This window comes from Pinus tabuliformis, chromosome 3_1, assembly GCF_031772625.1.
Source record: "Pinus tabuliformis cultivar Carrire ecotype Pingquan chromosome 3_1, CPIR1, whole genome shotgun sequence".
Taxonomy (NCBI): Eukaryota; Viridiplantae; Streptophyta; class Pinopsida; order Pinales; family Pinaceae; genus Pinus; species Pinus tabuliformis.
In genome coordinates, this window is record NC_142301.1 from 352,633,741 (window position 1) to 352,658,260 (window position 24,520).

A 24,520-nucleotide genomic window follows, 5' to 3' on the forward strand; every position below is an offset into this window, starting at 1 on the left:
CACAAAGTATTACAAACGGGATATTACTGGCCTACAATCTTCAAAGATGCCAAAAAATTTGTCCAGGCCTGTGATAGTTGTCAGCGTGTAGGACGACCTGGCCCAGCAGACGAAATGCCTTTGCGGCCTCAATTGGTGATCAAACCTTTCGAACGCTGGGCTCTGGACTTTGTCGGACCCATCAACCCCCCATCAAACCAAAAAACTTACATTTTGGTGGCAACTGAATATGTTACCAAATGGGTTGAGGCAGAGGCATTACCCAGAGCTACAGAGGAGTCGGTAATTCAGTTCTTGTTCCATTTGTTTGTACATTATGGTCTCCCAAGGGAAGTGGTTACAGATGGAGGACCACAATTTGTGGGACATAAATTAGCGGCAACACTCAATAACCATCACATACATCACAAAATTACTACCCCATACCATCCGCAGGCAAATGGGCAAGTCGAGAACAGTAATAAGATAATAGAGTCCATCTTGACAAAAATTGTTGCCTCACACCGCCGCGATTGGGCCGCTCGACTACCGGAGGCACTGTGGGCTTATCGAACCACATGGAGAAGTACCATTGGCTATTCACCATATCACTTAGTGTTTGGAAAGCAACCCATTTTTCCTATAGAATTTGAGATCCAAACCCTGCGAACTGCCCAAGAAGTCGGATTAGATTTAAGTGAAGCACAAAAAAATCGATTACAGAAAATTAATGAGTTGGACGAAACAAGGCTCGCTGCATTACAGAATACAACACTCATCCAGCAGCAGCGAGCCAAATGGCATGATGCGCTCATCAAAAACAAGATATTTCACGAAGGAGACTGGGCTCTGTTATATGATTCTAGATTTCAGGATTTCCCGGGGAAGCTTCAGACTCGATGGTTGGGACCATACGAGATTCAAAAAGTCCATGACAATGGGACCCTTACTTTGATTACAATCGATGGATCTGGATATACATTTAAGGTAAACGGCCACCGAGTTCGTCTGTATCGCAAACCGCTCACTCGGGAATCATTTTGCCAGCAGTTACGCCAAGATACTAACATCAAGATTATGGGAGAGCAAGCAAAAACTTCCTCCCCTACAGATTCGTAAGAATTTCATTCTTTATTACCACATTTTGTATATAAGATTGTAAATTTTGTATATATGTTTCAAACTATGTGTTTTGTTGTTCCTTTTCAAAAGGAACAGCACTGTTGTGTTTTGCTGTTCCTTTTTAAAAGGAACAGCACTGGTGTGTTTTGCTGTTCCTTTTCAAAAGGAACAACACTGGTGTGTTTTGTTGTTCCTTTTCAAAAGGAACAGCACTGGAGTGTTTTGCTGTTCCTTTTCAAAAGGAACAGCACTTGCGTGCTTTTGCTGTTCCTTTTCAAAAGGAACAGCACTTGCGTGTTTTTGCTGTTCCTTTTCAAAAGGAACAGCACTTGCGTGTTTTTGCTGTTCCTTTTCAAAAGGAACAACACTTGTGTGTTTTTGCTGTTCCTTTTCAAAAGGAACAGCACTTGCGTGTTTTTGCTGTTCCTTTTCAAAAGGAACAACACTTGTGTGTTTTTGCTGTTCCTTTTCAAAAGGAACAGCACTTGTGTGTTTTCGCTGTTCCTTTTCAAAAGGAACAGCACTCGTGTTTTGCTGTTCCTTTTCAAAAGGAACAGCACTTGCGTGTTTTTGCTGTTCCTTTTCAAAAGGAACAACACTTGTGTGTTTTTGCTGTTCCTTTTCAAAAGGAACAGCACTTGCGTGTTTTGCTGTTCCTTTTCAAAAGGAACAGCACTTGTGTGTTTTGCTGTTCCTTTTCAAAAGGAACGGCACCCTTGAGTTTTGCTGTTCCTTTCCAAAAGGAACAGCACTTTTTGAATTTTTGCTGTTCCTTTTCAAAAGGAACAGCACGTTTGAATTTTTGCTGTTCCTTTTCAAAAGGAACAGCACTTTTGAATTTTCTTATTTCGTTTAAGGAGCAACATTTGTGTGTGTTTTTTTTTTTTTTTTTTTTTCAATTTCTTTTAAAGCAAGCAGCATTCGAGTGCTTTTGTTATCTTAGGACATTGCATCAAAAAGAACCCTCCCACCCTCCCTTGTAAGAAAGAAATAGTATGCCCTCGTCCTTTCTATAAGAAGAAAACATTGTCCCGAGGCCATAAGTAGCAGCTATATATTTATGCAACAAATATAAAAGGCATGATATATCAAGATCAGCACATCATAAATCGCTATCTATAACAGCCCTAGTATTGATGCAACAAAGGATGGAACCATACACTCATCATTCCTTCAGTCATAAGTCTCACTTCCTCTGCCTTGTTGGAAAACTTTATCATGATACGTTCCTACAATTTTTCTTATTATTACTCGGAAATAAGAATAGAAAATTTATATTTTCCTATTGGGATAACAAGACTTCTTCCGCCATTCCCACTCTTAAGGAGGGCTGAACCACCCTTATGTGTAATCATACAAGAGCAAAAGTCTATCTCAAAAGAAAAAGCAGCAGAACCAAAAGAAATTATTTGTCAAATGCAGGATAGGGGGTTTCATTAAGAACCAACCTACTATGATCATAAGATTGGAAGCGAAGTGGCATTCCCATCATGGCCACCACACCAGGGATATGGTCCAACAGGTTCATTATATAAACAAACCTTGGAACAGGGGGTCTCATCACGAGCCAGCCTGCCCACGTTTCGCGCCTCTCTGGTGAATGGCGTCATGGTTATCTGGTTACCAAGCCAGCATGATGGCCTGCATGTTGACAAGAATTGCTCTTCAAAACTACACAAAGGACTATGGTTCCTGGGTGAAATAAACAACTCTGCCACGGTTATAAACATCGGTCGGTAGCAGAGCTCTGTTAATGGTATCGGAGTCAAAACATATACACCAATTTGGATCTTATTAAATCTTTCTTTCTATCCTCGTAATAATTATATCTTACACCTCAAGGAATACGTCACATGAACATCTATCATTACCAAGTATGGCAAAGGCATTTGACTATGACAATTTCAGACTTTCCATGAGTGCTAGACGTCCTATCCTTATGTTCTGCATCACATCACGAAGGCTTATGTTAAACGCGATCTATCTGTCGCATCGATCTCGGTATTTCATTGTCTAATCTGAAACATGGCAAAATTTTAAAAGCTGCTCCATTATGACTCGGTGATGGAATGACCGCCTTCTTCTATTTGACGGCTGGGGCAGCCTATCATTTCACGCGGGGGGGAGGTGACTTCATTACTCCGCCGGCATATGATACAGAGGTACGATATGCGTTAACGGCATGACAATGCTATTTTTTGAAAAAGTTGTTATTTATGATCAATTATTCATGCATGCTCTGTATCTTTTCTTTTTGCCGCAATTACGTTCTTTGCATTGCTGTTCCATCTAGACCCTGAAACAGAACCATGGGGGGAAAGTCTATCAGAAGTTAGCCGAGCGAGCTCATAGTTTCCGAAGCCGCTCGGAAGATCTTAGAAAAAGCAGGGTGGTTAACTTATTTTGGCCGCCTGCGCAAATCAAACGAAATAGTGGCCATGGAATTCCTGCAGAATTTGCAGGAAGAACACTCAGTGGTAGGTGGGAAGCAGATAGCAGTCACGAAGGAAATAATCGCGGAAGTAACCGGATTACCAGACTTAGGTCCAATATGGACGACAAAGAAAGAAAGACTGCAAAAGATCGTAGAACTCTTCCAAGATGAAGGGCAGGAGCTGACAGTGAAGGGAAAAGGAGTGTTGCCGGCAACACTGGGAGAACCTTGGAGCGAACTGGCAAAGGTAGTATAGAGCTACATCACCTGCGAAGGAAGAAAAGATGTGGTAAGGCCGCGTCACCTTAAGCTCTTAGCTGTGTTAAAAGGAAAATGTGTTGTGAATCTCCCTGCATTGTTAAATTCATTGTTGCATGATACCTCTCGGAGCCTGAAAAAGGCACACCATGAAGACGCAGTGGTTAGCCACCATGGGCTGATCCGCCTGATAGTGACATACAGTCTCGTTCGGCAGCAGACTAATGGAATGGCAGGGGAAGAAAACCCCCCTGTCATCGAGAAAGAAAATGTGAATACTGATCAGGAACAAGCCGTTCCTAAAACACCAGAAGGAAATCCACCCGCTGATGGCGGGGAGGATGAAAATGTTTGTCGGGAACAGGACGTTCCCCGAATGATGGAAGAAACCCTCGATGAAAGAGGAGCAGAACTGAGGGCCGCCCATGTGCCCACAGCCGAGGCAAAAGAAATTAAGAAGTTGAGAAGAAAACAGCAGAAATTGCTGACCATTATAGCCCAGCTTCGGCGGAAAATTCGAAGTCTGAAAGCCAGTTTGAGAATAAAGAGGACTGTGAGAAGAAAAAGGAGGACAAATACAGCTGGGTCCTCTCAGAGAGGAAGACAGAGCACCTATAGGCATCTAGTAGGTCGATATTCTGCTAGTAAACCTGCAGCTGTTCCAATTAATACTGAGGAACAAAATGCTGTTCCATCTGGAACAGAGCACCAGAATGCCGTTCCTATTGACATAGAGGAGCAGGCTGATATTCCAAACAGCCCATTAGAACCAACTGCCGTTCCAATTAAAGTTGAGCCACAAGACGACATTCCAGTTACAGAAGGACCACCGTACCCCTTTGTACATGTCAAGAAGGAGAGGGAAACTAGAGCAGTTCACACTGAGACACCACCTTCAAGGAGAATTAAGCGACGAAATGTAAAGGTCCAGGCGAAACTTCCGGCCTCCAGGGAATTATGGGAAAGGGATCCAAAAACCAAGGCCTTGCACCGCGAGATGAGACAGGCCCAACAAGAGGCTGAACAGCTACGGGAACAAATGATCCCTCGAGAAAAATATGAAGAGCTGCAACAGGAAGTTGAGCAGAGGATTCCTCGAGAAAAATACGAAGAATTGCAGCAGAGGGCTGAGCAGTTAGAGAAACAAAGGATCCCTCTGGAAAAACATGAAGAACTGCAACAGCAGCTGAGAAACATGAGTGAATCAGAGAGTCGGGCTTTTGAAGGATGGCAGAAGGAGCAGGAAAAGGTTGCCAAGGTAACACGTCGACTAGATGTTGTTATTAAACAATTGGACACTGTATGTTCGTTGTATGATGATGTTTTGACTTGCAGGGCCCCCGCGAAGAATTATGCTTTATTCCTCCTTGAAAGATACCTAAGATTGAAAATAAAAGCTGTCAGGGCAGGTGCCCCCATTCAGATTCACACTGTTAATGATTTTATTGATTGTTGCAAACATTATGGGGTTAAGGTCCAACGATTATTATGTGAATTTTATTTGCACAATATGGTGCTTGAGCAGGAAACTGATCTAAACCCTGGCCCTTTTGTGGGGGATATACAGCTGCAAGCCTTTGTTTCATTTGGGGTCAACTAGTTAAAATGGCTCAGGGCTTACAATGCCTTTCAGAGGCAGGAGCACAGCCTGGATCTATGGGTCAGGGCTGAGCCTCGAGATCCTGTTCGCCTATGGCAATCACATAAAAGCCTTATGAGAAACCCTGGCGTTATGAAACTACTAGGACCCATGCATGAGGAGTTGATCCGAAATAGCTTAGAATACTTCCTGGTTATTAAAGATTCCGCCTTGGAGGCTGCCAAATTCCGTTATCGGATTTCCACCCCAAGCATCCAGCTCAGGGAGCCCTTCAGATATGAGAACTTTGAGCTGGCTGCTGAACGATTGCCTTTTTATGGCCAGTGCATTCTGCAAGCTCGACCATCATGGTTAGGATATCGGTTCCGTAGCCCAATTATCTGGCACCCTGCACCAGGGTACCAGGCCTTGTATGATATGCCTGCAGATCAGTTGCATTATTTCTTTGATAATCTGGTTGCCTATCATGGTTGCAGACCCCCTCATGAAGTACCCTCTCCAACCTATTCTCTTACTGCTCTCCATGTTAATTATAACGGTTTCATGAGGCCATGAAACAGAGTAAGTCGGGGGGTGTGTAGAGCATTGGGAAGGTATGTTTTAATAAATGATTTAGTGATGTTTTAAGCAATAGTTGTAATCTTTTCTTTATTATAAAGTAGGGGAAATGCAAAGACAACGAGTCTAAAATGATCCAATCACTAACAGTTGTCTTCTCTACGCAGGAAAAGGTAAAAGCAGGAAGGCGCAATGCGAAACGAGGATTTGACGAGAAGATAACGGCTGTCCCTCCAATTCTAAATAAGGTTCAGACCAGGTCGAGTAAATCAAGGGAGATCAGTCCGAAACGAGATGAAGGACTGCCAGTTCGTAATTACAGACCGAGTAAAGGAAAGCGTTAACAGTTTAGCGGATCCCTCAGGATCTTCGATCCTGAGGGATCGCTACGATCAATCGTTTTGTCGACCAATGAACTCCACCGTTAATTGTATAAAAGGAGGGTAGCATTGAAACTAGGGGATGACTTTTGTATCTTTACTTTCTGTTCATGAATTTTATTATCAGTTGAACTCAGACTATTGAGTCTCTCTGAGACTTAGTTTTGTACTCTCATTGATGCGTTAATATAATATCTCGGTGTTAATTTCTCCGTGCATCTGAAGTAGTTTACGGCAGTGCGCCATTGGAAGCTTTGGGCCCGGCTCCAACGGACACTGGCTGATTGTACCATTACAATTCTGCTTTGTGTGGTTTGTTTCTCATAATCTGTTATGGTTACATGTTGTTTCATATTTACTCATCTGTAGCTCACCTGTTATAAATCTCTGTAACAAGTTCATATTCTTCGCATACTGTTGATCTGAGTTGTTTGCACTAATTACAGAACTCATAAATAGAATATTTCAGCTACAGGTGACTGGGGTTAATGGATTGTTGGTGACTATTACAGATCGTGTACATATGATTGACGTTTCCTGTCTTTAATGATTTGCTGTTCCATTTGATATACATATGATTGACGTTTCCTGTCTTTAATAATTTGCTGTTCCATTTAATCAAGCTGCAAACCTGTATAAATGATTGCTTTCCTTTTTGTATGCAAGTGTGTGCCAAGGATTGGAAGTGTAGACCTCGCGAGACTTAGTTTCTTTACTGCCGTTCCATTTACTGCTGTTCCATTTACTGCCGTTCCTTTTATTGCTGTTCCATTTCTGAAGATTGTTGTTTCATTCTGTTTTCTTGCTTGCGTTTATTGAAGTGGCATGAGAGGAGGTTCAAGACTGTTGTGAGATACAGCAGACGCTATAATGCTCCCAGATCATGATCCATACTCCTTCATCAGTTTCTAGGGGGATAGGTTATTAATTCCATACCCTCGACCGACGAAGTTGCTGCGTGTGTGATTTCTTTTATGCAAAAGTAATTTAGCATTAGCATCCGTTTACTCTTGTATTCTTTAGATCTATACTACGAAGCATTATCCTGACAAATAGCCTCAAATTAAGATGTCCCTTACAATAACAAAACGCTCCCGGATTGACTTGTAATGTGAAATAACTAGAGGTGAAAAAGACCCTTGTTACAGCTCCACAGTTGCCTGAGTGCATCCCTCCATGCAAGGACAAGAGCAAGGTGCAAAAGAACATTGATGAGAGAAAGGTCCCCTTGCAAACCCCTCTATTGCTGGAAAAGATTGTCTTCGAAGGACCATGCTTGGGGCGGGTTCCTCTGTTAAAATTGGAAGATTGAGACTTAGCTGACCATGAGAAGTTCTCACACTTAGCGATAGAGTAGCTAATGCCCCGCAATATTGACATAACCATCGATATGACTGCAATGGAACCACGGAAGTGGCTTAGGGGAGTAGACAAGGCAGATCTGATCAACCTGCTATGGGTGCTACACTACAATTGCAACCTCATTACATTATTGGTCATCAAGCAGACACTATTCTTGGTGTACGATGGGTGTTTGTGGATGGAGAAACCAATACCCATCACCGACAGATTGATCCATAGGATCACATGGCTTCCCTACACAGGGGAAAATTCGGCCATGATATTTGGCAGAAAGGGTGGCGAGCAGGCCCTCATGGAGGCCATGAAGGAGAAGTTCAATCTCGTGAAGAAGATGTGAGGCTACGCTCTCTCCAGTATCTGTGACCCTGCAGTCAAGGTGGCCACACAGATTTGGGTAGGAAAGGTTATGAGGAAGTGTTGTGCAGATGAAGTGTCGGCACCAGTCATTGCTCTTGCAACCCAATTTGCTGAAGGAGTCTAGTTCAATTAGGTGCACTATCTCTGCGGTGAGTTTCTTGGGAACTGTCGTGAGGCACAAGAGCTCAACAAAACCTTCTATCCGTGGCCCATGCTGTCTATTGTGCTGGTAGCCCGGGAGTTGCTGGAAGACAGTCAATTCCCTTTTATCTCTCCAGACCTGCAAGAAGCAGTCAAGTACGCTTCACTGTGGGTGACCGAGGATGCTTAGTGAATCAAGGACAACAATATCTCCTAGATCTTAGTGGAAATGAACATCAAGATGGCTATTAATCGCAAACCAAAGTTGTCACCTACTGTGTCTTCCAACCTGTAGGGGTACATGGAATTCAAGGCAGAATTTCACTATGTGTCGATTAGGGCATGGAAGGAACCTGTGTAGACATGGTATGACTTGCCTTACTTGGCACTGGATGATGCAATTGATGCATTACTTGATCGCTGGTTTGCAGAGTGGCGCACTAGCTCAGACTTGGCGGTGTGGGCAAGCAAGTCTGTCGCGTAACGCAGAAAGGAGGAGGCCAAGCTCAAGATGGTGTAGCTGGCCAAGAAGAGGAAGGAGGGGGGCGCTAACAAGGTCTAGGAAGAGCTTGATGTCACCTACTATATAGAAAGGAAGATAGGTGAAATAGAGCGTGGCTCTGACAAAGGAAGAAACAGATGAGAAACAAAACAACATGGTGCGGACCCACACGAGACATCGGCCTACATCAAGCATCCAAGGGAGAAAGAGAAAGGAGGGTTGAGGAATAAATACAAAGGAAGTAAGGCATTGCTGGACCCAATCACCCTCAAAGTGGGAGATTTGCATGACATTGGAGACACGGTTCAGGATGTCACCTCGAAGGCACTACAACAGTTCAAGCAGCAACAACAACTACTATTGGGGGCCCTCTAGATGGGTCTGCAGGAGCTCTAGGCCCGCACATCACAGGATGGTATGGTGTCCACTAGCCTCGCTATCAGTACTTCAGAAGCTACCGAGATGTTGCATACGAAGCTCTCTAGCATGATAATGTTGCCAGATGTAGCACTGACCACAGAGAATGAAGATGACAGTCCCACTGTCAGCACCCTCAAGGGAGTGGAATTGAACTTGGTTGCACTGCACTTACTACATGATGGATTTATCACAGAGCTGAGGGCCTATGAACATTGCGCTTTACAGGTGATCAATGAGCAAAATATTAATAATGAACAGATGGCCCTATAGCAAGACTCTGCCATCATCGTTGTGATCGAGGTAACCAGCTGAAGCAAGTGCATAGTTCAAGTCATGGAGGAGGCATACAGAATGGTCATAGAGTTGGCCATTCCTGAGGAAGAACTGGTCGAGGTGCGCATTTGCAAGCTTTTTATAGGGGTGCATGATGCTCCAATAGAGTTGGATAGGGTTCGAGGTCCTGACAAGCTTGTAGAAGGAGCCTAATGTATAGTGGCTGCAAATAGAAACGTGATAAATGCAACAGTGCTATGATGAAGTAATAGGTACAATGTGAACCGTCACTCTCATGCAGAGACCAGCGAAGCTACAGGAGGCCAAACAATTGAAAGAATAGGTAAATGTATCACAACACAAGGAGGTAGTGTTGAAGGCGCACTTGAAGGCCTGGTTGGATGAGGCTTATTCAGTCACAACCTCTATTGAAGGCAAGATTTCTCATCTGCAAACAGCTTAGAAAAAGATTCAACCTAACAATTCAGGACCTGTGACAGAAGAGTTGGTTGAAGAAGCAAACCAAGTAGCCGCACAGTGCACTACCAAGGTTGTTGTCATACATGTCGAGCTGGGAGGTCTTCACGCCAAGATCTTCGCTTCCGCAGAGTGACTTCAGGGCGAGTTACCATGTTTTTGTTGGGGGCTTGTTGGCAATGGGCTCCCCCAAGGACATTTTTGGGGCTAAAAGCCCATGTTTTGGGTCAATTTTGTAATAAAGTTCGAAAGTCTCTGCATTTTGTGGTCGCGGAGCATGAAGGTGTCAAGAGTCATAAAGGATTGTCTGCCCTTATTTTGTAAAGTGTAAAGTCAGTTGTAAAGATCCACCAATGGTCTGTAGACCATGGGATTGTATAAAAAGGAGCTAAGTAAGTAAGCTCTAGGCAGTTGGCAAACCAATATTGGAGTCTTGGTAGAGAAGTCTAAGTGTTTCAGGTGTTAGTGTAGGTAGAGGCTCTGCAGCAAAGTGCGTAGAGGCCTACTGTGGACGTCTGCAACTGAGTGCGCAAACCCCTACAACTGTGTGCACAGGGTAGATAGAGTCTATATTAAACTAAAGATATCAATAAAGAGAAGTGTTCTACAAATTCTATGTATTTATTTCCTATTACTACATCTGGCTATATTGCATTTTGGGTTTAATTTACAATGTTTATGTGATGCGCGAATATATGTGATTATATTGGTTAATTGAACGCAAGTAAGAATATCAGTTTACGTGGTGCTAATTGTGATTGTTTAATCAAATATGTAAAAAACATAAGATAACTTGGGAACCTATACAATATGCTATCATAGCAATGCAAAAGTACTTGGGTCGTGGTTTAAGGCTGTGTGAAGGTCAATTGTACACCTTCACGGAGGTACTAAAGGGCAAACTAAAATGGTAGACTGACAGAGCCTTAAATCCTAGTGACCTATGCCAAAGTAGGAATAGAGGGGGTAAACTGACATCACGGCCATCTCAGGGTGTGGAAACTTGGTTCCACCATCCCCCCATTATGCTTTGGGTGAGACTTCTGTCTGCGCTCCGTGGGTTGATGCCGAAAGGGCCAGTAGTGTAGAGATTTCTTTGCCTAACTAATGCTAAACCTAGGTTAGGCCCCACAAATCCAACAAACATCTATGTTTGAGAGTTTGAGTGGCCTTGGAAATGTTAGTTCTAGTCTTTGCAGCCTGTCATCAGTGATGAACATGAGCTCTTACTGTGTTTGGTTTTGTCAAATGTTTTAGTGATGATAATTAGCACAAAAAATTTCATAAGTCTATTCATCAAGAGCAGCTCAGAAAGAGCTTTCCAATGGTATATTAAACTCCAAAAACTGGCTACCGAATCAAAAGATATGATCAAATGAGTGATTGACTCAAAGACCCTCACGCGCAACAGTTTAGGTATTGAATGATCTAGAGGAAACTAGGGAATCTCAATATCTGGATTTGTCACTAGACTGTGATAGAGAAAAAAAGAACATTAAAGAAAAGCATATGTAAGAATTATTTGGCCAGAGTTATAGTTTTGTTGGTGATCTTATGAAAACAAAAGGATCAATCTGGAATCTTTGTAGTAGTAATGTTTTCAGTCAAGAAATGACTTTTGATGGGAACCTCAATGCCTTAATCATGCTGATGAGTCATGACTAATTATTGTGCAACCACCTACCAAGAAGACACATCACATAATGGCTAGAAATGCAAAGATCTTAGTGAGCAGGGAGGGCAGTCAGAAATTGTTTTGAGGGTGAAGCAAGGAAGTAATCCATTCCTCGTCAATCATCCTGAATTTTTGGATCATGATAGAAAAGTTGATAAGAAAACATATTGAGAAGGGCATTGTTCAAGGAGAGGGCCTCTCCATTCTTGGATCAGTGTATGGTATTGGAGATGATGTAGATGAAGGAATGGCTCAAGTCTCTATAGATTCAAAAGAAGGGACATCCTCCATCCAAGATTGTCCTATTGATAACACTGCTTATAGTGTAGACAACAACATGGCTTTAGAGATAGCTAAATCTTCAAAAGGGAAACTCTCTTAAGTGAAATTAGTTGCTTCTTTAGATTCAAGAAGGGCCAGCAACGAAATTATCTCGAGGACTTGCAATTTTACAGAAGAAGCAGAACCTCTAGTTGGGAAATCAACCACACTTCTTGATTTCAAGAATATCGAGAGTAGATGGGAATCAAGATGACTAGTGAGGACAGAGATGATCGATCTCCATCATTTCATAATTATTTAGGCACATCCTCATCGCCAAGAATGTCTATGAAGTCACAACTTGAAAACGAACTAGAAAAGTTGGAGCTTGACCTGAAATGGCCTCGTGAGATGTAAAACCAAGCATATGAAGAAGTAGCTAGAGCGCAACAAATGCACATTCAGAGAATGGAAGAGCTAAAGAAAGTGGAAGGGAACAAAGAAAGACTTTAGTACTACAATACTTGAGCATAAGAAGTCTCCTAATCGGTTAGTTGTGGATGAAGCAATAAATGATGATAATTCTGTTGTGGCTCTTAATTCGCAAACAATGGAAACATTGTAGTTTTTCTGGGGTGATACCATACTTGTTAACGGTAAAAAGATAAGGGATACAGGTGGCATTGTTTTAGCTGATGATACATGTGAAGAGCATAAGATCAGAATGAACAAATTTGTTTGGTCAAATCTAAGAGTAAGATTAGGGGATATAGTTTTTGTTCATCAGTGCCTAGATGTTAAGTATGGGAAGCATGTGCATATTCTTCCTATATATGACACAATTGAAAGTGTTACAGGAAACTTGTTCAATGTGTTCTTGAAGCCTTACTTCTTGGAAACCTATCACCTAGTAAGAAAAGGATACCTCTTTCTAGTGCGAGGAGGTATGAGAAGTGTAAAATTTAAAATCATTGAGACAGATCCTAGTGAGCATTGTGTTGTTTCTCCAAATACTAATTTTTTTTGTGAAGAAGAGCCAATAAAATGAGAAGATGAAGATATATTTGATGGGATCGGCTATGATGATGTTGGTGGTGTCAGGAGACAAATGGAACAGATCATAGAACTAGTTTAATTACCACTAAGGCATCCACAACTTCTCAAATCCATTGGTGTTAAGCCCCCTAAGTGTATTTTGCTTTATGGTCCTCCTGGTTCAGGAAAAACCTTGATTGCTAGGGCAATGGCAAATGAGACTGTGGATTTCTATTTCTAAATAATGGTCTTGAAATTATGTCAAAGCTTGCTGGATAAGATGAAAGGAATCCTAGAAAGGCTTTTTAAGAAACATAGAAGAATGCTCCTTCTATCATTTTCATTGATGAAATTGACTTTATATCTCCAAAGAGGGAGAAAATAAATGAAGTAGAGAGGCACATTGTATATCAAATATTGACATTGATGGATGGTCTAAAATCTCGATCTTTATGATTATCATGGGAGCAACAAATAGGCCTAACAACATTGATCCAACTCTTAGAAGGTTTGGTAGGTTTGATCGTGAAATTGACATTGGGGTTCCAGATGAAGTTGGTTGACTCGAAGTTCTTCGCATCCACACAAAGAATTTGAAGCTTGATGAAGATGTTGGTGTTGAGCGTATTTCGAAAAGTACACATGGGATTATTTATATGCCAGTATTCAAGGGGCATCCTCTGCGTTCTACTAAAGACTATGTAGACCAATTGACTAGAAAGAAGCGAGAAACCCTCTCAAAAAATTTGAGGAGTACTAAAGAAAAACAAGGTGTATTTGTCAGTGGGTATTGCAAATTGTCATGCAAGTGCACATGTTGATAAAAATACTCAAAACATTACTATGTTGTACAAGGTTGCAGAAGGGTCATGTGACTAGAGTTTTGGAATTCATGTGGCTAAATTTGCCTTGCCCAGTTTCCTCAAACTGTGATTGCTCTTTCTAAGGAGAAAGTCGCTGAACTAAGAGAATTTTCTTATGTCTCTGGAAATGTGGATCAAACAATGGAAGAGGTGGGAGTCAAATAGAAACAAGTGTATGGACCTGATGATATGTCTAGAGGTGCGGCCCTAGCTAGGAATTTTTTGCATGATTTTTCCTCATTACCTCTTGAATCAAATGGATTATGAAAAAGCTTTTCAAGCAGTCAATAAATTGAAGTCTGGCTTGGAGAAAGATGCTATGAAAATTATTGGCTACAACAGATGTTCTAGATATCTTAAAGTCCTTTGAATTCACAATCAGTGCCTTCAAAATGTGAACTAGTGTTCTAGACAATTATCTATCAATTTGGCAGTAACAAATGGATACATTTTTAAATCAACAGCTGAGAGTGAGGTAGCAAAGTTTTGAAGCATAATATCAACCAAGCTTAGGAATTGAAAACTTGCAAGAAAATAGAGCTTCAATGACAGTGAATGACAAGAAAATAGCAAAAACCGCCACGTAACAATCTTAACTGGGGAAAATATTTTGAAAAATCAATTCAAATTAAGGTATACACGACTGTGAAAAAACACAGAAGCATGTATACGTAACTAAAACAGAGGAAACTTGCATATACACGAGTCTCTTTGAAGAAGCTAACATGCATACACTTCTATATCTTATTAGAAATGCGTATATAAGGCTCAATGAAGAAAAGCAAAAAATCCAGGCCTGATCCAAAACATGAGACTTGATGCCCAAGAAGAAAACAGGTCACAAACACTGTAAAAGCAAGAAATCAATCAAGTAGACCCTGATCAAGAAGAAACAACCCAATCTAGGAAAAACAAGAATAGTTTCCCCAACGGAGTCACCAATTATGTTATAGGTAGAATCACCCTAGGGGATTAGGTTTAGAACCCCAATAGAGTGGAGCGCATACAACATAAAGAGACATGCAAACAAGAAATCCTAAAACCTAAACTACTAAAGTAGGATGAAGAGGTATTACTCGGAAGTCCTACATTTGAGGTCGTTCTCATAAGGTCCAAACCCTCTGCTTATTCCTATGCCTTAAAACCTACAACTCATTCAAGAAAAGCATGTTCATGATATAAGTTTTAGGTCATATAAACATGTAAGCAAATAAACATTAACATAAGATTTTATAAGTAAATCATAACATAGATTAACGCATAAGGACCATAAACATCAGGAATGAGACAACACCTCTTTATTGATGTAATCTAAAGAAAATATGGAAGAACTACAACTTGAGTCATCTGTCGTCTCCAAGCAAAACTGTGCTTTGGATCTAACTCTCAGTGGTTGGTGGAGAGTCCCTAACATGACTCACAAAGGTTAGTGAATATTTCCTAATATATACACGACTTGTGCCCCCAACCCTACTCACAAAAGCAGGTGATTCAAGAGAAATATGAATCAGAGACGTAGGTGACCCATTGCTAGTATGACTTGAAGTGACTAGACATATGCCGCCAACACAACTTGCAGTGGTTGAAAGCTCATTTCCGACATGAATTGTAGATGTTGATTATGCATTGCTATTGTAACTTGTAGTAACTAGACTTATGCCCCCAACATGACTTGTAGTGGCTGAAAGCTCATATCCAACATGACTAATAGATGATGATGGTGATTCATTGCTAGTATGACTTGTTGTGACTAGACTTATGCCCCCATCACGACTTATAGTAGCTGAAAGCTCATCTCCAACATGACTTGCAGAGGTTGGTGATTCATGGATGGAACTATTCTTCTTCTTATTCTTCCTCTTTCTCTTCTTTTTAGATCTCCCATTACAAGAGGGAGGAGAAAGAGGAATCCTAGATATATGTTTCGAAGAAGATGAAAAATTAACACGCATTTGATGCCCTTGAAATAAAACATTCATCTGAGAAGCTTCAAGAACATATGGAATATTTAGAGTGGACCACAGCCAAAAGGATAGTCCAACATTCAATCCAAGAATATTCAAAGTGGACATCAAGTGGGTACCAACATTTCCAAAGAAAGGAAAAGCACAAGGATCCCCTTTCGAAAGGGTTCCTTGTTTGGTATCCACAGGAATATTAGCCATACACAACTTGTTAGTAGATCCTTCCCTTACGAGAATGTACAAATGACTTTACAAGGAAGAGAGATGCGCGATAAAAACATTTTCCCTTAAGGAGGAAACTCTACAACCTTCAAAAAGAAAGATCAAAAGCCTTTCAAGATCAGTGGAGTGGCAGGTCAGTCACTCAGAATCTAAGGTCCAAAAGTGACAAGACAATTCCCCCTAAAGCCAGCTAAATACAAAGAGAAAATAGCACTCGAATATAAAGTCCCTAAAGATGCAACCAATCAAGCAAGTTCCAAATATTTCAGCTCCAGGTGATGAGGATTGGACACCAAAATACAAGAAAGTGAAGGGACCTTCTGAAGATAGTTTGGGATAATTACAACCCAAGCCTATTAGTGATGGTAATAGAAAGAGTTACGTTGACACTCAAACAAAAGCCTTTGCGAGTGAAAGTACCAAATATTCACAAGGGTACCCTCTAGAAATATTAATGAACATGATGCAACATCTGCCTTAGGTGCCACAGGATTCCCCTCTGTAGCGACCTATGTGGTCCCTAGGAATAAAAACTATGGACACCAATTCATATCAAAATCTAGGCTGAATAGTCTCAGGGTGGAATCCAACAGGTAGGAGAGGGGGTATCTCTGTTCCTTGTTTTCACTCTCCTTCATGCTTGACTCCCAGTCACAGAGCTTTCCTGATGTTTCTAACAACATTGGATTTCACTCATTATTCTACATTATTGGGACGAGATCCCCTAAGGATAGTTTTGGGGTCAATTTTGTAATAAAGTTGTCAAGTATCCACATTTTGTGGTCGCGGAGCATGAAGGTGTCAACAGTCATAAAGGGTCATCTGCCCTTATTCTGTAAAGTGAAAAATCAGCTGTAAAGATCAATCCATTGTCCAAGGACCATGGGATTTTATAAAAAGGAGCTAAGTAAGTAAGCTATAGGTATTTGGGAGACCAGTTTTGGAGTCTTGGTAGAGAATTCTAAGTGTTTTAGGTTTAGCGTCGGTAGAGGCACTACAACTGAGTGTGCAGACCCTTAGAGCTGTGTGCATAGGGTGGATAGAGTATGTATTGAGCTGCAGATATCAATAAACATAAGTATTATGCAAATTCTATGTATTTATTTGTTGTTACTGCATCTGGTTATATTTTGTTTTGGGTTTAATTTACAATGTTTATGTGATGCACAAATATATGTGATTATATTGGTTAATTGAACACAAGTAAGAATATCGGTTTACGTGGTGCTAACTGTGATTGTTTAGTAAGTTAAGTAAAACACTTAAGATAACTTGGGAACCTATACAATACATGGTCACAACAGTGCAAAAGTACCTGGGTCATGGGTTAAGGTTACACGAAGGTCAATCGTACACCTTCATGGAGGTACTGAAGGGTAGACTAAAAGGGTAGATTGACAAAGCCCTAAAGCTTAGTGACTTGCGTGAAAGTAGGAATAGAGGGTATAAAATAGCATCACAACCATCTCAGGGTGTGGAAATTTGGTTCCAACATCCCCCCATACCGCTTCAGGTGAGACTTTGGTCCGCGCTCCACGGGCTAATGCCAAAAGGGCCAATAGTGTAGGGATTTGTTTGGATAACTAACGTTGAACCTTGGTCAGGCCACACAAAGCCAAAAAATGGTTCCGTTACTGGGACTGTAATCGGTATGAAATATGTGTGATATCGTATCACTGGAATCCAACTAAGAAAGAGGTCAAAGACTAGTTGGATAGGAAGGTCCATGAATTCGTAGCGCAAGAGAAAAAAAAACCAAATTTGATAAAGCAAAAGTGGTTGGACAAGTACGTGTATAGAGAAATCAACAAGATCTTTTTTTGTTCCTTTCTAGTTGAGTTATATGAGTGGATCGCGAAGCTAGTGGATAGCCAAGGAAGGCAGAGACTTGACGGTCCTATTGTCTGGACACTGGAGCTAGTACAGATACTAGAAGCCTCTAAGGATAAGATTGTCCATGTTGTTGATCATTGTCTTGATCACATCATAGAAGTATTTGTGACTGAATTCCCAGTCGATACCTCAGTTAGTTACAGCGAGGCAGAGCGGTGCTTTTTCAAAGGTCCGCGAGGTAAGTACTTGAAGTCCATAAACACCTAGATTAAGATGTTATTGTGTGAAAAATGGGTTATGCAGCTACCTTGATGTTTAGAGCTACATGAAGTGGAAATACTTATAGAAATGAAGGAAGAAAGGGTCCTGAATATAGCCCACTAATTTCACCTCCATTGGGTGATGAAGAGGGACTAGTGCAGGCTTCTCCATGAAGTGTAGTTGAAGACAGGGATTCCCACAATTTCCACCTCCACCTACACCCCCTCCAACTTCACCACCATCACCTGCAACTTCACCCATACCACTACCACCTACACTGTAGTTCAACATGGAAAATTTAGTGAAGCTGTTTTTGTCTAAGGGCTTAGGAAATGAGGACCTGGACCAATTTTGGTTCATTATTAAAGTTGTATGGGAGGCTTAGGGAGTCACAGATGACCACATGAAGAAGGAAACATTGGTTAGTGCTTTGCAGGATCACGTGCTAACTTGGTACATCAAATATCCTAATGATAACCCAAACGCTAGATTGGTAGAGATCTAGACCGTGCTGAATAAAGGGTTGAGGAGGCCTAAATCCGAGGAAGTGTCGATTGTGGGGTTCAAGGAAATTGCAATGAAAATAGATGAGACACCTTGGGAATTGGATCCAAGATTGAAGTGTAAAATCTATGAAGCCAATATGAATGAAACACCGATGCAAGATCTGAATCTCGGGGTTCAGCAGATCCATGCGAGGTTGCAAAATATTTTCCTCGAAATACAAAGTTTGATGTAGGAAAAATTAGTTCGATCAGAGGTGCACGAAGAAATATTGTGCCTGAAATGTGAGGTTCAAGGGCATGACAAAGACCATTGCTTGATATTTGCAAACTATATTGTAGGAGGAGGAGCGATGCCTTTGAGGCTGGAGGCCCCAGTAGGACTGAGCGTGGGGCCTGCGGTGTGGTGTGCTATATGTCAGGTAGCAGGGAAACATACAACGAATAACTGTCATTTGCTACAGAAGTTTGTACAAACACAGCAACAACTATTCTACAAGTTTTGCAGGTTCGTAGGGCATGATGAGCGCAACTTCCAAAGTTACGAATTGATGATGGAGAAAAAACCCACCTATAGAGTTCAGGCAGAAACACGACCTCCTAACCAGAGTGCTAAGATGGCGCGAATAGGCTTCCAATGGCGCGAACAAGGCCGAGGCGAGGAGGACCTGGCAGAGTTCAGGGACAGCTAATCTGTTACAACTATAGAGGACCAGGACACTATGCCCATGAACGCACTAACCTGACGCGTTCGTTGTGCAAATATTTTACTCAATTTGATCATGAGATAGAAGATTGTCCTATGCTGATAGCGAGGATACGTGACAAATGGGTGCTGCCACCGCAACCAACTCAGAATGTGCAGATGACGAGGGTTGAGCCTTAAGAGGAAGATCTGAATGTGAATATAGTTCTCTGAAGTGGAATTGCAATGGGTGATGATAAGGGGAAATAGCCGAAAGACAATGCATGGGTTCATAAAGCTTCGATGAAGGAGGCTGAATTTGATTTGGAGCACACATGAGAAACGTTCATGGAAGCAAAGAAGAGCTTCGATGAGGCCTCTACCTCAGGGAGCAGGGATAAGCCTGATCAAGAAATGGACCCTTCTATGCTTACAACCTTTCTAGAAACCTGCATGAAGCTATTGTGTGATAGCAAGGCTGTGAAGGGTTTACAGGAGCTTATAAATAGATGCACCAGATACACTGCGGGTCAACTACCCGTGGTAAGGAAGATTGGTAAGCATAAAGCAAGAACAAAGCATGAGATGAGACTAACCATGCATATAGGAGAATATGAAATGGATCAGGTTATTTTGGATTTCGGGTCAGATGCAAAATTTTTATAGAGTGCTAAGATGGCGCGAACAGGCTTTCAGGGGCGCAAACACGGCCAAGGCAGAGGAGGACCTGGCAGAGTTCAGGGACAGCTAATTTGTTACAACTATAGAGGACCAAGACACTATGCCCATAAAGGCACTAACCCAATGGGTCCGTTGTGCAAATATTGTACTCAATTTGATCATGAGACAGAAGATTGTCCTATGCTGATAGAAAGGATACGTGACAAATGGGTGCTACTACCATAGCCAACTCAGAACGTGAAGATAACGAGGGTTGAGCCATGAGAGGAAGATCTAAATGTGAATATAGTTCTTTGAAGTGGAATTACAATGGGTGATGATAACGGGAAATAGCCCAAAGACAACGCATGGATTCAGAAGGCTTCAACGAAGGAGGATGAATTTGATTTGGAGCACACACATGAAATGTTCATGGAAACAAAGAAGAGCTTCGATGAGGCCTCTACCTTAGGGAGCAAGGATAAGCTTGATCGAGAAATGGACCCTTCTATGATTATGACCTTTATAGAAACCTGCATGAGGCTATTGCATGATAGCAAGGCTGTGAAGGGTTTACAAGAGCTTATAAATAGATGCGCCAGATACACTCCGGTTAACTAGCCATGGTACAGAAGATTGGTAAGCATAAAGAAAGAACAAGGCATGAGATGAGACTGACCGTGCAGATAGGAGAATATGAAATAGATCAAGCTATTTTGGATTTGGGGTCAGATGCAAAAATTTTACATAGACTTGGGAGCAGATAGGGAGACCTGCACTGCAGTGGTCTCTAATTCAGTTAAGGATGGAAAATCAACAGAAGATCATCCCCATGGGATGGTTGCAAGGAGTAACTATAGATATTGAGGGTGCGAGGGCATTGGATGACAGTAGCCCCTACCTTGCACTCCTTAGCATTGTTTGGGCTACTGACATGAACGAGGTAATCAACCTAAAGAAACGAAAAATGATAGTTGTAAAGAAATCGCTTCGCGTAATAGTACCCCTGGAAACTGTTGAAGGGTTGTGCTATACTAAACTAGTCTATGATTACAAAAGAGATGACGATTTGGACTGTATATATAAGATAAAAGCATGAGACCAAGATTGGGTGAATTCGACAGTAGATGGACAAATTACATGGGATTGTGAGAGTTCCTGTACCTCAAACTCTGATGAAGAATTAGAGCACTGGCAGAATTGGCTACATGAAGTAACCAAGCTGAGTTATAACATGATGACTCGGTCCTTGCGCTATGTATCGTTAGAGGTAAAAAATCTACCCACTTACTATGGCCTAAATGATGTAAATGTATTTTTGGATGTGTTTGAGAAGGAGGTACCATAAAAGTAGCGCTTCCAAGCTTTTGACTGGACACTGTATGCTATGCCCACAAGATGGCGGGGTACGCACAAGGGTAGCTTTGATGATTGGCAAGAGTGTAGGAGGATAATGAGAATGCACTTTGGAAGCCAAAGGTACAAATGACAGGCAAATATGATGTGATGGATGATCCGCATGCACACTTTGCAAAATGGGATAAGGCTTATGGAGCGAAGCCCCAATCTGAATGGGTGCACTTGTTCTGTCACACCTTGGAGGTCATCTCGATGAACTGGTACTTGCCATGGTACAGGTGAATGGGATATTTTGCATGAATGATTCATAATGACGTTTAGCTTTGAAGATGGGTTTGACTATATTGACGAAGCGCTACAAGAAGTTAAAGAAACAATCTTTAGGATACTGCAGGATCCTTTGGATCTGATCCAATCCGATTGGGCTACTTAACTGAGCCACACGCTGGAATGTTATATCGTGACTGCTGAAGAAGAAGACGAGGATCCATGAAAGATTAATATCCCTAAAACCGAGGGTCACTACGAGGTCGAGGGACTGTAGATTGAGAATCCTGATATAACACGCCATTGAAAACGAAACAGGTAAATATTGGTATGCACGCGGAGCCCAAAGTTGAAAGGATTGGAGATTACTAGGATGATGCAATGGTAGATAAGGTAAATGAATTTCTCCATGAATACCAGGATTTGTTCCCTACTAAGTTTACGAAGCTAAATGCGATAATAGGAGACCTGGGCGTTATGAAGATCACGTTAAAACCTGATGCGAAGCTGGTTAAGCAAAGACCTTACTGTCTCAATACAAAGTATAAGGAGAAGGTTTGCTAGAGCTAGACAAGACGCTCATGGTAGGCATCATTCAGCCCATAAAATAATATGATTGGGTAAGCCCAATGGTGGTATAGGAAAAGAAGTAGAAGGATGAAATATGGATATGTGTATATGTTAGGAAGTTGAATGACATTTGCGTACATGATCCTTTCCTGACTTCGTCACTGATGAGGTATTGGATAATGTAGGTGGCTAGGAAGCTTCACTGATGGGTTCTTTGGGTACCAACAAATCAAAATTTCTCCTTAGGATCGAAGCAAGACGACCTTCGCAACTGAATGGGGATGTTTTCAGTACACTGTAATGCCTTTTGGATTGAAGAATGCGGCTATGATTTTTTTGCGTGTAGTCATTGCGGCATTCAAAGAACTCATTCATAAGTTTCTGGAGGCGTACTTTGATGACTGGATTATGTTTGGGTTGATAAAACTCCATGTGGCAAGTTTGCACCCGATGCTAGATGCTTGTCGAAGGTACCAAATTGTGCTCAATCTAAAGAAATGCCTATTTTGTGTTCATTTTGTGACTCTGCTAGGTCATGTGGTTTATAGACAAGGACTAATGGTAGATCCTGGGAATATCACAGTGATACCTAAATTGGAGGCATTGAGGAGTGTAAAACAGCTGTGTTTAACCTTAGGACATTCGTGGTATTACAAGAAGTTTATCAAGGGCTATGCCCAAATCACCATGCCTGTGGAGAAGTTGTTGAAAAAGGATGTCACATTCTGTTGGAACGAGGACTATCAAAAGAGCTTGGACATATTGAAGGGAAAGATGGTCACTGCACCGATTTTAGTCTTCCTAGATTGGAAGAAGGAGTTTTATGTACATGTAGACACATCATGTAGAGCACTAGGGGTAGTACTGACACAAGCTGGTAGACGAGAATTGGACCATCCTATACCATTCAAAGGGAGGAGGTTATCCAAGGCTGAGAATAAATATTCCACTGCCGAGCACGAAGGGTTAGCCATGGTATATGTGCTCCAGAAGTTTAGACACCATTTGTTGGATGGACATTCTAAGATGTATACAAATCATTTTGCGTTGAAATACCTGATAAACAAGCCTTTGTTGGAGGGGAGAATCTTTAGGTGGTTGTTATTGTTCCAGGATTATGATATTGAGGGTATCTGTGAAGCCTAGACAACTGAACATGGGACCAGACCATCTTTAACACATCGAAACAGCAGAAGGGCCCACTAATTTGGATGAGGGATTGCTTGATGTGTAGCTATTTGCAGTGCGCATCATGGAGAGATGAGCTACCTCTGAACCCATAGATGATGTTACAACCTTTTGAGAAATGGGCAATAGATTTTGTGGGACCTATTCAACCACAAGGGAAGAAGACGGGAGCGTGGTAATTTATCACCGTGACTAAGTATTTGACTGGATGGGCAGAGGCATAGCCTGTAAATGACTACATAGGTGCAACCACTGTGAAGTTCCTCTTTGAGTATGTACTGACGCAATTTGGGTTTCCAAAGATTTTGATGAGTGATCGAGGCGCGCACTTTCTGAATGAAATGATCAGCCTGCTGAAGGAGGAATTTCAAGTATATCACCAGAAAATCATGCCTTATCACCCATAGGCTAATGGGATGGTGGAAGCCTTCAATAAGGTGTTGGATAATATGTTGGCCAATGTTTTCAATGCTTAGTGAAGTGATTGGGACTTACGCATACCCATAGTTTTATGGGCGTATCAGACAACATGCAAAAAGCTGACTAGACAGACACCCTTTAGGCTTGTCTATGATGTTGAAGAAGTAATGCCCATGGAATACAATGTGCCTAGTCTGCGCATAACAGCACTTACAGGTATGATGGATTGCGGAGCACTGGAAGAGAGGCTCACACAGCTGCATGAGCTTTAGGAAGAGGTATTTCTTGTTGGATTTCACCAAAAAGTCCAAAATAAGCACAAAAAATCATGGCATGATCAACACATTCAGTTGTGCACCTTGAAGGTAAATGATCTAGTTTTGTTATATGATGGTAAGTTTGATAAATTTCTAGGGAAATTCAGAATGCACTAGAAGGGCCCTATGTCATTAGAGAGATTATCGATGATGGAGTAGTTCAGTTGGTTAAATTGAATGGAGATCCCTTCCCAAGAAGGGTGAATGGTAGTTGATTGAAGCCATACATGAGTGATCTGGCCAAGTACTATATGAGGGTAGCATATTCTTAGTCCTCCAGGAAGTTGAAGGGAGGCACGGGACTATAAGCTACACTGCTCGGGTTGGGGAACTACGCAAATGGATGATTATGCGGGATGATGAAATGTCACAGGGTTTGTGATAGCACGAGGAGAGTTGCGCTACCTAGGGAGAAATCACGCAGGTCAGCCAGAAAGTGACTGTTAAATTCATTATTCATGATTTGACAGTAGGAATGTGGCCAAACAAAGTGGGCAACCACCATTTAAGATGAACTTTATGGGTAAGATCCTTGGAAATATTCCACCAATCCAGCATTAATGAATTGCATGTG

The 24,520-nt window shown here is 41.6% G+C and overlaps 1 pseudogene; it reads left to right on the forward strand.

The window, feature by feature from the left end:
- Window positions 1-24,520, forward strand: part of LOC149187173 (cell division control protein 48 homolog E-like) — a 39,787-nt pseudogene that overhangs the window by 6,991 nt on the left and 8,276 nt on the right.